The sequence below is a fragment of the Aptenodytes patagonicus genome, chromosome Z (genome assembly GCF_965638725.1).
Source record: "Aptenodytes patagonicus chromosome Z, bAptPat1.pri.cur, whole genome shotgun sequence".
Classification (NCBI taxonomy): domain Eukaryota; kingdom Metazoa; phylum Chordata; class Aves; order Sphenisciformes; family Spheniscidae; genus Aptenodytes; species Aptenodytes patagonicus.
In genome coordinates, this window is record NC_134982.1 from 42,461,018 (window position 1) to 42,474,468 (window position 13,451).

General features: G+C 43.5%; 1 protein-coding gene across 4 annotated transcripts in view; it reads left to right on the plus strand.

Annotated features, from left to right (window-relative positions):
* The first annotated feature begins 1,653 nt into the window (after positions 1 to 1,653).
* The window catches only part of APBA1 (amyloid beta precursor protein binding family A member 1), a 104,709-nt gene continuing 92,911 nt past the window's right edge, over positions 1,654 to 13,451 (plus strand). For 3 of the 4 annotated variants that reach the window (XM_076362473.1, XM_076362472.1, XM_076362476.1), the window contains exon 1: positions 1,654 to 1,773. The gene's annotated coding sequence lies outside the window, so the exon portion shown is untranslated. Of the gene's footprint in view, positions 1,774 to 1,989; positions 2,075 to 13,451 lie in introns of those variants that run through there. The other variant, XM_076362475.1, reaches the window with a different exon arrangement.

The window sequence follows — 13,451 nt, forward strand, 5'->3', positions numbered from 1 at the left end:
ACCATACATCCAGGCCATAGAAAAGGAGAAGGGAACAGAGATCTCCTCCAGGTTTTGTTATTTTTGCTACAAAAGTTATCAGGTTGGAAGATGTCTCCGGGATAGGAGAGAAAAACGTCAATGAATAAAAACTATTAGCAAAGGAGGAAAAAAAATGAAGTGTTGCAATGTATTAAAAATAGAGGAAAGGGTTTTGGTAGCAGTTGTCTAAGCAACGAAAGTCACTGATTTTCTCAATTCTTCCTTCTTTTTCAACAATATTTTTTTCATACTCTCATTTTCAATGTCTTCATTTGCAGAGTACTGCAGCATTTTGGCTAGGATATAAAAGTACAGCTGTGCTTACGGAGTGGCTGAACCGTATCATAATAGGGGAATAGGTGCTAGCCTATTACCGAGAACCAGAAAGTCTCTTTCGGGTATGTTTTTGGAAGAGGAAAACTAGAATTATATTCCAAACTAACACCATGTTATCACAGTAATTAATTACAAGCCTTTATATGTATAGATTACTTATGATAGTTTGCAGTGGGACATGCCTAAACACTTCACAGACGTTTATCACATTCTCTGAAGAGACAAATTCACAATACTGTCAAAATGTACTAATTTAATACAAGTTTTGCACTTGTTGTTAGGCATCTTAAAGTCTCCCACCCTTTTTTAAATGCAAAACTGATGGTATCAATATGGTTGTGAAAATAAAAAAAGTGTACCTCTCCCGATGGTTTATTTTGGTTATGCCTGTCCAGCCATATTGATTTAAAAACCATAAAACGCAAGACACTATCTTGAGGAATTTAGGATTTTGTTCGTACATGCGGAATCACTGAGGCAGTGAAGTACGGGGAGCGGCAGCTTGGAGAAGCAGTTACAATAGCTATTATAGCCTGGGCTACAGGTGCAACCTAAGGACTAATGCTATGTTTATCTATGCAAACAATGGAGTAAGTAGCCCTCTTTCAGGGAAGAGGCACTGTTAAGAACTTTATAGTGGGGAAATAAGCCTCCATGCAGGCTGCTCGCACACTTTGGTTGGGCGTGCAGCACCACGCTCTTTGCGGCTTCTTCGCGGCTGTGGAGGGTGCCCAAGGCCGGCTGGCAGCCGCAAAGAGGATGCACGGCCTTGGCACATCCACCCTTACACCTTGCAGCTGCACGGTGGGAGCCCGCTCCCCTCTCCTGGGGCAAGCGAAGGCTGTGGGCCCGTGCGAAAGGGAAGGCGAGAAGGAAAGGTTCGTGCCCTGCTGGGCCTCCCTCGCTCTGTGCTACCCACGCAAGAGCTGGCGCGTCAGAGAATACTGAGCGTTTTACCTTCCGAAAAGCAGCGCTCCTCGGTGCCGGGCACCCTCCGGGAGGAGACGAGCCGCTCTCCCTCCCGGCCGCAGCGCCCCGGCTCCCCGCGAGGCCGCCCCGCAGCCCGCTCGGGGCTTTTCCCGCCTCCGCGGGGCCGCCGCCCCCTTACCCTCACGTCCCGCGCCCGCCCGCCCGCTCCCCCGCGCCCGCCGCTCCCCGACCCGGCTCCCCGCGGCGTGGGGGGCGGAGGCCGCCGGGCGGCGGAGGGAGCGGAGCGGGCGCGCTGACGCGAGGAGGGCGGCGCGGCGCGGCGCGGCAGGAGGGGCCGGGGCGGGCGGTGCTGGCGGCGGCGGCGGCAGGAGGAAGATGGTGGCAGCGGGAGGAGCGGCTGGCTGCCGGGCTTTCCGCCCTGCGCTGCGCTGCCACCCCCGCCGGAGCCGCCCTGCCTGCTGAGGAGGCGGCACGGACCCGCACCAGGTGCGGAGGGGCCGCGGCCGGGGGCGGGAGTTGGGGTCCGTCCCCCCCCGCCGTTGGGTGGCGGGGAGGCCGGCCGGCGGGCGGGGGGCGCGGGGTGGGTGCCCGGCCGGGGGGGCGGCCGGCCCGCTCCCGCCCTCGCGGCGCCTCCCGGCAGCGGGGGGCTGCGGCGCTCCGCCTGCGCCTGCATGGGTGTGCGCGCATCTCCGAGCGAGAGGGGCGGCTCTGCACCTGCCCCCAGCTGCGGGCAGCGGCCTCGGCACGTCCGTGAATGCCTCCATTCCAGCCTCCGGCGGGCAATTAGGTGCTTTCGCTTATTTTATCTGTTCAGTTATTTTATTCAATGTTGGTGGGACATGCGTGGAATAATACTGCGTGGAGCTGGGCATACCCTAATGCACGGGTTTGCTGGTTTCGATTTTTTAATTTTTTTTTTCCCCCCACCCCGCATCTTTTCTGTGGTGAAAAGGGAAAGCAGAAATGGGGGGGATGTGGAGATTCTGCAGTCGCCGATCGAGGGGTCACGGTCGCAGCAGGGCGGGGAGCAAAGCCCTCTCCTGCAGGAGGTGCTGCCGGGCTCTCCGGCCGCGTCCCGCTTTGCAGAAGGGAACCCAACGGGGCCTGGATCTTCCCATCCTCTCTGTGGGGTGCAGCGAGTTGCCTGTTCTGCTCTCCGTCCCTGGGCTGGCGGGGAGGTGACATCTGCTACCATCACGTACCGGTTTCAGGAAAGGGAAGGCGTCTTGATCTTTTCTTCCCGGAAAAGCTGTTTGATGTAACGATTGCCTAAATCACAGTCGTGGTCAGTGCAGCCGTATGTGCTGCGTCTGCTTTCTGGAAAGATCAGTGTTAAGAGGAGCAATTTACCAAAACTTGTTTTATTGCCATCATCTAGAAATCTGCCTTTTAAGAGAGACGGGAACTTGGGCCTAGGCTGGAAAACTACAACGTGTTTTTGCTTTCCCCTGTTGTAGCTTTTTTGGGCTGTGGAATTGCAGTTTGCTTCAGAGAGCGCGTTGCAGATCCGGCTGTTTTGATAGCTGCTGAGGAACTAGAAGGCAGAGATGTTCGCCTGACTCTGCATATATTAAGAGTGAGCTAATGTGGGCGTAGGGCAGATCGGGCATGTAGCATTTTTCTTGTCTTTGACATGCATCGTGTTACGCCAGCTGATAAGAGTACACCCAGGTGGCTGCAATTTTGCATCTGCTCTGCGACTGTGGCCTGTGGGGTCCCAACCAACTTGCCCTGGAAAATATTCCAGTCACAGTACTCCGGGTTCTGCTGCATTGCTGTTAAAATCTAGACCGACTGCACCTGCCTTTGCAGCCCGTGGCTGGAACAAGCACGTGATGCCTGATTTTCCCAAACACTGACGGTGACATAAAATGTGTTTATTCTCTCGGTGCTACGTTTTAGTGGTATGCAGATAACCAGAAGTGAGATGCATGTTACCTTTTGCTCTAATGGGGGGGGGGTGGGGAAGGGGGAGGGGAAGGGTAGGCTGCTCAGAAATACTGTTTGGGAGTGAAGGAGAAGAACAGTTACTGTTGAATTGCGTGCATTTGTGTGTATTTATACTGAAAAATTAGGTGTCCCATAAATAATAATGGAAGACCACAGGAAACTCTGCAAAAGCAGAAAATTTAGCATTCTGATGCACCTTGGGACAGGTGTTGTGGACGTTTAATGAGTGAAATGTAAACCTGAGTGAAAGACAGCTTGCCTTCATTGGAAAATGTGATCTGAGATTGAGGGATCCATGAGCTTTTAGGCCAAACTGATTTCTACAAAGTAATGGCAGTTCAAGGTTGGCTCTGTAGTATGAATCGTGTAATTCATTGGTTAAGTTTTCTTGGACGTTTCTATTTGTAGCTTGAAGCAATACTTTTATCTTACATTAATGCATTGTCCTCACTTAAAATAGCAATTTTTCTGGCTACTGTGCTGTCTTCTAACAGATGCAAGGTCAGCCTTTTGGAAGGCTATTAGAATAAAGGTATTCACAGATTAGCCCTTTGGTTATAAACTGTAAGAGAGCTGGGAAGGTGATTTGGTACACCTAGGTAGATAGAAAAGATCGTTTTGGTGTGTTGGGGAGGAGGGAGAGATGCCAAAGCTTTTTTGTATAACTCTTTTTGGTTACTTAATATAAAATCCTTTTCACAATTTCTTGAGTTAATAATTTAATTCTCAATCATTTGTTTATGATAAGTTTGCAATTCCTTATGTGTTGGGAAGAGCGTAAATGCATTCCCAATTTTTTATTTGTTAAAACTGTCTTCATGTGTTTAAACCAGAGGAAGTAACGCTTTGGAAGAAATTTTGTGATGCTGGATGTGGTGGCGTGGTGGATGCCAGAGGTGAAAATCTTGGTGTAGTCCATCGTGCCCTTATTCTTCTGGGGCAGGGAAAGTGGGTGTGGATTTTTGGAGATAAGCCTGAACACCTTGTTTGCTCTATGTGAATGTAAAGACTTCATAATGCTTTGAGATCAGGGACAACTAATTTCGAGGCTAAAGTTTGTGTCATCTGTCTAATAAGCAACACTAACCAGAAACCTGAATTCTTTGCATATGAGATTTGAATGGGTTTTAATTGGACTAGGAATTGGCTTCTGACTTCTTTAATACCATTTTAAGCCACAGTCATATACAATGCTTACGTTCTTAAACTTAAAAAGCCTGCAATATGAGGATTATGTGTATCTTTGAAACTTAATTAACCTTTTCTTTTTATAAGCAGTGCCTACCGGTGCTAGAGCTGACATGAAAGACACGCACATGCAGAGAAATAGAATCTGCTGTTCAGCTGCTTATTTTGTATTTTTAACAGGCCAATGTGGGTAGTCATTTGCAGTTGTTTTGTTGTTTGGCTTTAGGTTGTCTCAGCATGCGGTAGTGTTTATGGCAAACAAAATCAGGAAAAAGCAATAGTAAATCCAGAAAAGTTGGCTGGGAAAATACACACTAGGTTGGTTCTGTGGTGTTACCATATGTATGTGAGTTCAGGGTTAGTATCCAAAACTAATTATGACGTTAAGAAAAAATAAATTATAAAATAAACTTCAGAGTCATCACATAGACAAAATGAAGGAAAAATTAGAGCGCTGAAACTTTTAACTTGCATCTCATGGCCTAGATACTTCAGACCAGATTCAGCATTTTTTCCCTCGGCACACAAATTGTCTGCTCTTGATCGTAGCTGTTCTGGATTTATATGAGATTATGAATTAGAAGAATCAGACCTTTCCTCTTACACTCAAAAAAATTAATAACAATAACAAAAAAAAATTAGAGGTGCTTCAGATAGTTTAATACATGTTGTTCATAGGCAGTGCAGCTTGATTAATTGCAGCTGAACTTTGAACAAGATCCTGTTACTGTAGGTTTAAGTCAAGCCTTGATGTTTCCATACTGCATTTTTAAATGTGTTTTTCTGGTTTCACAGAAGGTGAAGATTCCTGCTTAATGAGAGATCTAGCAAACAACTCTCTGCTCATTTATTTCTAATAGATTGCCTGTAATACATATTGCATAGGGGTTAAAGGTTTCTGAAAAATAGATTGGTTGGTTTTGCTTCACAGTATTGATTGATTTGATAAGCCAGCTGCTCAGAGCAGTGTGATAGTATTTTTCTGTTTCCACTGCATGAGACTGTGTTCTTCGAAAAAAGTTGCATGTTTTTTGCTTTACTGAAGGGGCCTAGGGAAACATCTTTATTTGCTGCTTTCACATATGTGGGCAAATAACGATGATAATACCTGTCCTAATTCTGAAGAAATAAATACATGAGCAGTGTAATGGGTACATGACAGCTGTGGATGGCAGAGGACTTAGCTGAGGGTACTCTAGGACCATAGGATGGTGTTTTTCCACTAGACCCTTTCTGCTGGAGAGGGTCCATCTTGACATGGGAGGAGGAGTGGGAATGGGAGTGCAAATCTGTTTCCAAGGAGCCAGTAGGGAGATGCTGCTGGGAAAGTGGCATCTCACCTGGTCCGTTGTGTTGTCCTTACAGGATCACGTCCTACAAGGTGTTTCCTGTGCTGTGTTCTGTCTAATTGCAAATACTTACTGGGAGAAGTTTCCATCATCCAATAAGCCTGTATAAGCAACTATTTGTGGATAAGCAGTAGGGTTTTGTACATCATCAAGGAAACTAGTGAAAGAAATGGATTAGAAGTATTTGAAACAATAAATAGTCTAGGTGAGGTAGACCCCACTGGGAGCCTCTGTTTTTCCCACTGCCAAGCGAAAGGAATGAGGAGACATTCTGTGACGTTTAGCCAGTGACTTCAGAATGTGTAAAAAATCTAAAGCATTTAAAGTTGTTGTTGTTTTTTTTTTAGACGTGTACCCTCCCCCCATGCTGTCCAACATATTCTTGGATTATCTACTTGGTCTGTTAAATCTTGCTCATAAGCCAGTGATTAAGCATTACTTGCTTCTTTCTTTTTAATGAGCACTTCAATAAAAATTACTCTCCGTAAGATGACCACCTTGTCACCCATCTGAGGAAAATGTGAGAGTAGGGAGTGAGAGACTTCATTAAAAGTCTGGGGGTGAATGTGACAAATGAGCAGCACATTCTTGGAATTTGGGCTGAATCCTTTTAGTGGTAATTTATTTTTTCAACTAATTAAACTCTTCTGAACCTTTGTGGCACCCATTTTGTGCATCAAAAGCATCCCTGCTGAATTTCATACTCAAACTTTCAACTCTAAAAGATGAGCACAGATCAGGAAAACACCAGGACAGCAGAGCCACGGAGTCTACAAAACTTGGCCAACTGCTACCAAGATCAGTTGAGCAACCACCCTACATTAACTCGCTGTTGCTTTATTTTTTCTATGCTGGGGGTGTATACCAGGGGAAGAACTGCCTTTCTGTGTTTGTGTGGTTGAGGTACTGGTTCGATATCTAGGAGATACAGGTTTGGTGCCCTATATTGACCTGTATAAATAATTTTGTTTCTCTGCAATTATTTTTATTTTTGTACATAAGAGAAAAAGGTTCTGATCTTTCCTCTTCTGGTGGTCATTCAGAATGTTTTTTTGGCAAACATATTTTGCTCAAAAATTGGTGGGTATTTGGGTGGGCAAGAACTTAGGGGCTGGGTAGAAGAAGGTATTTTTAAACAGAAGGAGGAGGGGAAAAAAAAGAACATAATGCAGGTTTTAAAACATACATGAGTGAATATGACTTTTTTTGCCTAACATATGCTTAGGTTTTATTCGTGGATTTTTTGTTTGTTTGTTTGTTTATTCTGATACATGAGTTGCAATTCTTGCTGACAGTGTTACTGTTACCATGTATTTATATAGTGTGTATTCTGATGGGACTTCGATCATGTTTGAAATCTTGGTGCTTTGGAAATCTTAAATATAACTCTTCTTTAGACTAAATAAATTTAAATTAGAAAAACATTTTTAAAAGAACAACTGAGAGTAGTATCTAAAAAAGCTCCTGCCAGAGCAGGGGGAGGAAGCGGAGGGTAAAAGCTCTTGCTTTAGGTCTTCCCCAGGCTAACGTAAGCAAAATGCTTTAACTAACACTCTTCAAATCCACAGAACAGGCAAAAACAGTAGTTTTCTGTATGTTGGCTGTCTCAGGTGAATTTTGGGAGGGTGGGTACTGCCTCCACTGTTGGAAGAGGAAATTGGTACGTTTTGTGTGATGTGGGTGGGGAGCTGAGGGGTTTTTCCTTCTCTTTTCTTAACAGCTTTCTCACACCAGCTTTTTTTATGATCACAGAGTAGCTTGAGTTGGAAAGGATCTCTAAAAAACATCTGATATAAGCTCTCAAATTGGGTGACTAAATTGGGTGACTAAGGCGAGGGCTGCACATGCCATGTTTGTAGCTCTTGGCTTAACTAGAGCATGAAGCTTTGAAGCCGAAGTGCCGTGCCTCTCATGGGTTTTCAAACACAAGAGTGTGCAGAAGGTTTTGCTTACAGCCCCAGCGGGACGGGGCACGGCTGCTGGAGTCAAGCCTTCCTCCAACCTGCCCTCCTCCTCTGCCGGCCAAGTCGCCATGCAGAGAGCTGCTCGCTCTGCCGCTGCCGTTGGGGTGAAGGGCGTCTACAGCGTGAGGGAGGTGGTGATTACCTCCTGGTGGGCACTGGTTTTTAAGTCCATCTTACCATAGTCATCCCACCCAGGAAAGGGCTGAAATATAGGTGTATTTGCTGTATTAGCTTATCCAGTGACCTGATACTTTTTTTTTTTTTAATTGGATTTTTAAGATGATCAAAACAGAGAAAGGTAACGTCCAGAAGTTTAGAAAGCACTTTTTTGTGTTAAATTATGTTGCAACAGTTTAAAAATTAGAGCACAATTTTTAAAAAATGAGAGATTTATTAAGCAGCATTCCTACTAATTATGTGCCGTGCAGTTACCTTTTACCTAATGAAGAAAATCTCCCCCAGTAACTCTGTGGTGAGCTAACAGAAACTTGTATTAAATAAAAGAGTCAGCGTAAAACCAGTCTGTAGCTTTGTAATTCCATTGCATTTTCAGTCGACATTTTACATAACCTTTCCATGAACTTCATGTGTTTTTGTGATATCCACAGGTGTTGTACCTTTTGTCTCAGAGTGATAAATAGGGATGAACTCAGGGTTCTGCTCTCGCTCAAGAATTGTCTTCCCTTGCTGATAAATGATTAATGTAATCCACTTATGAGATTGCCATGACAGCATTCAGATTTTGTCATGCTTAATTTTATTTCATAACAATGAGAAAATCCCAAAGGCCTTGAAAGCTTCTTCGTGCAGGACTATGCTAGGGCTGCGAGGAGCATGGGAGAGACGTTTGAGCTCAATGCCTTCCTGGCAAGGAGTTGGGCATCGGTCCGAGGTGACAGCGCCGTACTTCATGACGTTGGCTCTGTGTTAGCTTCAACATCCAGGCTGTAGACTTTTAACTACAGCCTTATGATATTTAGTCTGATTGCTTAGCCCTAGTTTAAAGTCTTGTCCAAGTCAGGCAGTTTTAATGGATTGTATTTTGAGTGCAGTACCCTTTGGGCCACACCGATTTTGGAATCGGCAGTTTTAGTTGCAGTTAAAGTTGAGTTAGGGACTTAACATGCTCTCACGTATCTTTTTATTTCTTTACTTAACAAAACTGTAAAGACCGAATGTTTTTATTTCAGCTTAGGTCAAGCTGCTTTTGAATGCAAATTTAAAGGTAATCAAGGCTTCAGAAAACACATCTGTATTTTAGGAGTTACACACATTTAATGCTTCGATATACAATACATTGAAACATGTTCTGGATTCAAATCTAACTACTCTATTAAAAAGAACTAGTATTTCTAATTAGCTACTGATTTAATTATTTCTGGTTTTGGAGCCAAGATATCACAGCCTCTTGAACAAAATTTTTGTCTCAAGGAAAGCCAAATAAGTAAGCTGGAAGGAGAAGAAAAGAATAAATTGATTAGGATGTCTACAAGCTGCACGTATCACTGCTTATTTTAGATAAAAACTAGTCTTAGTAACGTATCAGGTAACTATTTGGGTTACATTGGTTATCGCAGGTGACATGGAGCATGTCCTGATGTCTTCTGCTGCCCTGGTTATGTGAGTGCCTGTGTCACTGGGATCCAGTTGTTAGCTGTCGTCGACCAGGAATAACAAAACATTTCCTAGAGGAGATCTGGTTCTCTGTCAGACCCCCCTCAGGATAAATTACCCCCCTGAGAGCCAATAGAAGCATTTTGAACTGAATGACAGTGTGGAAATACAATTGCATGAAAAGTAAATATCAAAAGCACAATCCTAGCTTTTATACAGTTAATATTCATATAGTCAATTTTCAAAAAAGTAGTAAGTTCTCTACTCCAAAAGTGATTGCCTTTTGGTGATTCTCCAGGAATTAAAACTGCAATGAACAGCCTTTTTGTGCATGGAGCAAAGGCAATTTTTGTGTGTCACGTTTCTGGTATGCAAACTCATATTTTATTGAAGATACTTTTTCTTCAGCATCTTTATCCATGAAGATAATGACTTCTGAGGTAGAGGTCCAAAGATATTTTTGATTTTTTTTTTCCTTCCAGCATATAACTGTGTTGAAACCTGAGCAGTTCACGATTCAACTTTGATCTGCAGTGTTAAACTCTGTGTTACGGTCTTGTAAGCAGTGGCATCCACAGGCAACGTGGTGCAGGTTTATATACACACACTAGATATGCTCTGGATAACAGAATAGCACAAACAGCAGTAAGATAAGAGTTCCTTTTTTATTAAGAAACAGCACTTCATTTATTTGGAAAAGGAAGACTTTTTCAGCTGCCTGTCCATGAGCCTTGTGTTTTCAAATGGCAGAGTATGTAGAACAATGACTTTAGGGCTGTTGGACATTGGAAACACTGAGGGATATGTACTGTACTTTTGTAGGTGTCTTACACATGAATCCAGAGGGGAAATTACCGGGAAGGAATTCACAGGGTGGGGTTGAATGATTCAGGGCTTCTTGTGATGCAAGGAAGATATTTTTTCAGTCAGTTAAGAGACTTTTAAAGTCGGTCTGAAGGTTTAGTAATCATATGAACTGCAAGGGCTTAATGACAGTACACAAAAAAGCTGTTATTCTTCCGTTTTTATAAAATTCTGTGTCTTGGTTATTACTGCTTAGTGTGTCAAAAAATCAGACACACCCTCTTAAAGACTAACCTCCTCCAGCTAGGTGCACATGTACTGTCACTTTATTTACTCTGCCTATTGAAGACTTTCTCTCTCTACAGTATATGACAGGAATCCTGCGGCTTCATGGCCTTTCTCAGTATCTCACACAGTTATTATGGCGCAGTAGCATACAAACCTTGGTGGCATCCTTTTTGTGTTGGCTTTTCAGATGTAGTGAGGTGATGAATAGTGGGCATACCTGATAATCTGGATAAAAGTCACTGCTTTAGTGGCTCTGAGAAGAATCCAGTGAAGTCTTTGGGTGGATTTCGTTGGTCTTCACCTGGCACGTGTTGGGGTTCATGCTAGGGAGATAAGACACGTTTGCAAATACAAAGTCATCAAATCTTTCAAGTATGAAGAGGTGTGCTGCAAAGTCACCTATAATTATTCATACTTAGTTTGAACAGCATGGGAGACCCGTCTGAAATGCCGGTGTGTTTTAGGAAGGAAGACTCTGCTTGCAGAGAAGAGTCGCTCAATGCGAGGCAGCAGTCTGTCGCTGCAGCTTCACTGGAAACCCACCCGTTTTCCACTGGTGCCACCTGATGAGGAAAAGGCCTTGCACCACCCTTGTAGTCGGCCTCTCCAGTGGCAGCAGTCTACAGATGACATGTGTGCGTAAGGGGGAGAATATGGGAAAGGGAGGAGTCTAGTTAATTTCCCCCCCTCCCCCCCCCAAGAAGACAAATTGGGATGTTGAAAATGCAAAAAAGTATCCGTCACCTGTTAAGGCAGTGTCAGGGGAGCTTGCATGAGGTTGGTGACAGGAGTGGATTATTTAGGAAAAAATCAAAGTTGCCTGAGACTTTCAGTTGTGCATAGTTCTGTGTTCACCCTGGTCAACCCAGCCCTTCCCAAAGCCTCGCAAGCTCTGCGGCAGTACGGCTTTGTAAATGGTTTCAAGATCAAGACCAAATTTTACCATCAGTTTTGACTAAAGTAATTGGAGCAGTGATTACACTTTGGTAGGTAAGTAATTATCGACATAGGATTTTCCATGTTGGCGCCTGTCATTGCTCTTTAAAAGTTACGTGCTGTTTGGAGGAGAGGAGTGGGAAGGGAAGAGACTTTGTGTAATTGGAGCATCCATCTGGTGCGTTTTGATGACCCAGCATGTTAGTGAGTTATCTCATACTTGCTGTAACGAAGCCAATGCCAAATACATAACGAGGACTTAGCATACGGTATAAAAAGCACCTGCTGTTGTACCCGAATATTTTATATTCAGACTGTTATAATTTCTGAAGTCTGTTTATTCTTGTATGCTTGTTTATTAACTGAATCTTTTGAAGACACCCTAAGGTCCCATGACCACAGCTGTTTAAGAACAACGTTCATGAAATAGGAGCTTTTTTTACCAAGAGGAAGGAATCCCCCTAAAGATCTCCACCAAAGAGCAAATCTTCTGGCTGCAGTCCTGTCTAAAGAGAAAATGTATGGATCAACATGTTAAGCTTCAAGGGTGCAAATCTGGAAGCCATTTTCTGCTGAGGAGAGACTGAAGCCAAAGTTTAGTCTTTCGTTCTGTTGCTCGTCAGCTGTGATATACTTTCCCCACAGGCAGTGGTTTCTGAATTCTCTTTTAGTGGCTCCCAGATCTGTTCTTGCTGATGTTTGTAGTTTACTAAGCAGTGACACAGAGAACTGATGAGATTTTTGACACTTTCACTTGTGAGGAGGCATTTGAGTGTCAGAAGCAAATATGGAGTGAAAATATACCAATTTGCATTTTATGAGATGGCGGTGGTATGGTTGCCAGTTTTTGTCTGGGGACTCAGGATGGTAGCAGTGCTTTTATTTGTATTTCCAGGATTATCTTTATGATCACAGATTCTTCAGTTTCAGCCTCACGTACCTCAGAGGAAACCTTCCTGTGTGCTAGTTACAGTTTTATTTTTCCTGTCCCTAAGTGTAGCATGTGAAAATTGAGTTCCTTCTTCTAAGGCATAGCATTGTCATCCTTCAGCTCTATCTGCATGTGCACAGTGCTTGTGACAAGGTCTGGAAGGTAATTTCACGTACACATTTTATTTTGCATCTGGTGCGTATCTCTTCTAGTTTTGCTGTGGGTACTTTGTATTTTAAATGCCTTTGAATTGTAGGTGGTGAGGATTTAATCCTCTTCTTTTTTCTCTTCCCTCCCATCTGTATCTGGTTTGTAAGTTATGTCATCATGTTTTCCATTTGTTCTTCTTTGTCCTGAGGAGGCTAATTCTTCTGCTTCTAAATGTAGCCCCATTCATGAGTTCCCAGTACGTATGACATATTCCCCAAGAAAAAGCAATGATATAATAGTGGATTTTTATCTGCGAGGGATCGAGGTTAGAAAAAACGCCTTTGCAAAGGATCTGATGAACCTGTGGAGGACACATGGGGAGAGAGTTGAGTGAGTTCGTGTCTGAGTGTGCATTTAATCTAGAAACATATGTTTCAGAAAAAAATAACTTTATCTCTTGGAAATTATAGGAGAATCATGGACTGGGTTAATGGGAAAACCTTAGAGATTAGAAATTGGCAGATGCTTCACCATTGTGATGGAAACAGCTTCACAGTCCACAGTTTGCAGCCAGTGGCCCACAGTGTCTAAATAAATGTTTGTCTCTTCATGCTAAAGACTTGGCAGTGGGTGGTTACCGTTCTGCATAGCTCTGATACTCCAGACTCGGGGAAAGTCTTTCCGTTTTCTGTGGCCTAGTGAATTTATAGTCAAAGAAATAACTTTTTCTTGATTTTATGCTTGGTTTTTTATTAATGCTGAATATATTGTTGGGATAATATCTGCATGTACATGAATAAGATGGCGTCTGGTTTTCTTCTACGACACTGTTAAAGATGCTCAGTGAATTACAGAAATAGAAGACCTCATTGTGGCAGGCATGGACACAGTTTCTCTTGTTATCGTCTGCATATCAAGTACATGGCACTTCTGTAGTGTTTGATTAGCAAAGGAAGTTACCCCGTTGTTGCTGCTGTGATTGTATGCTGC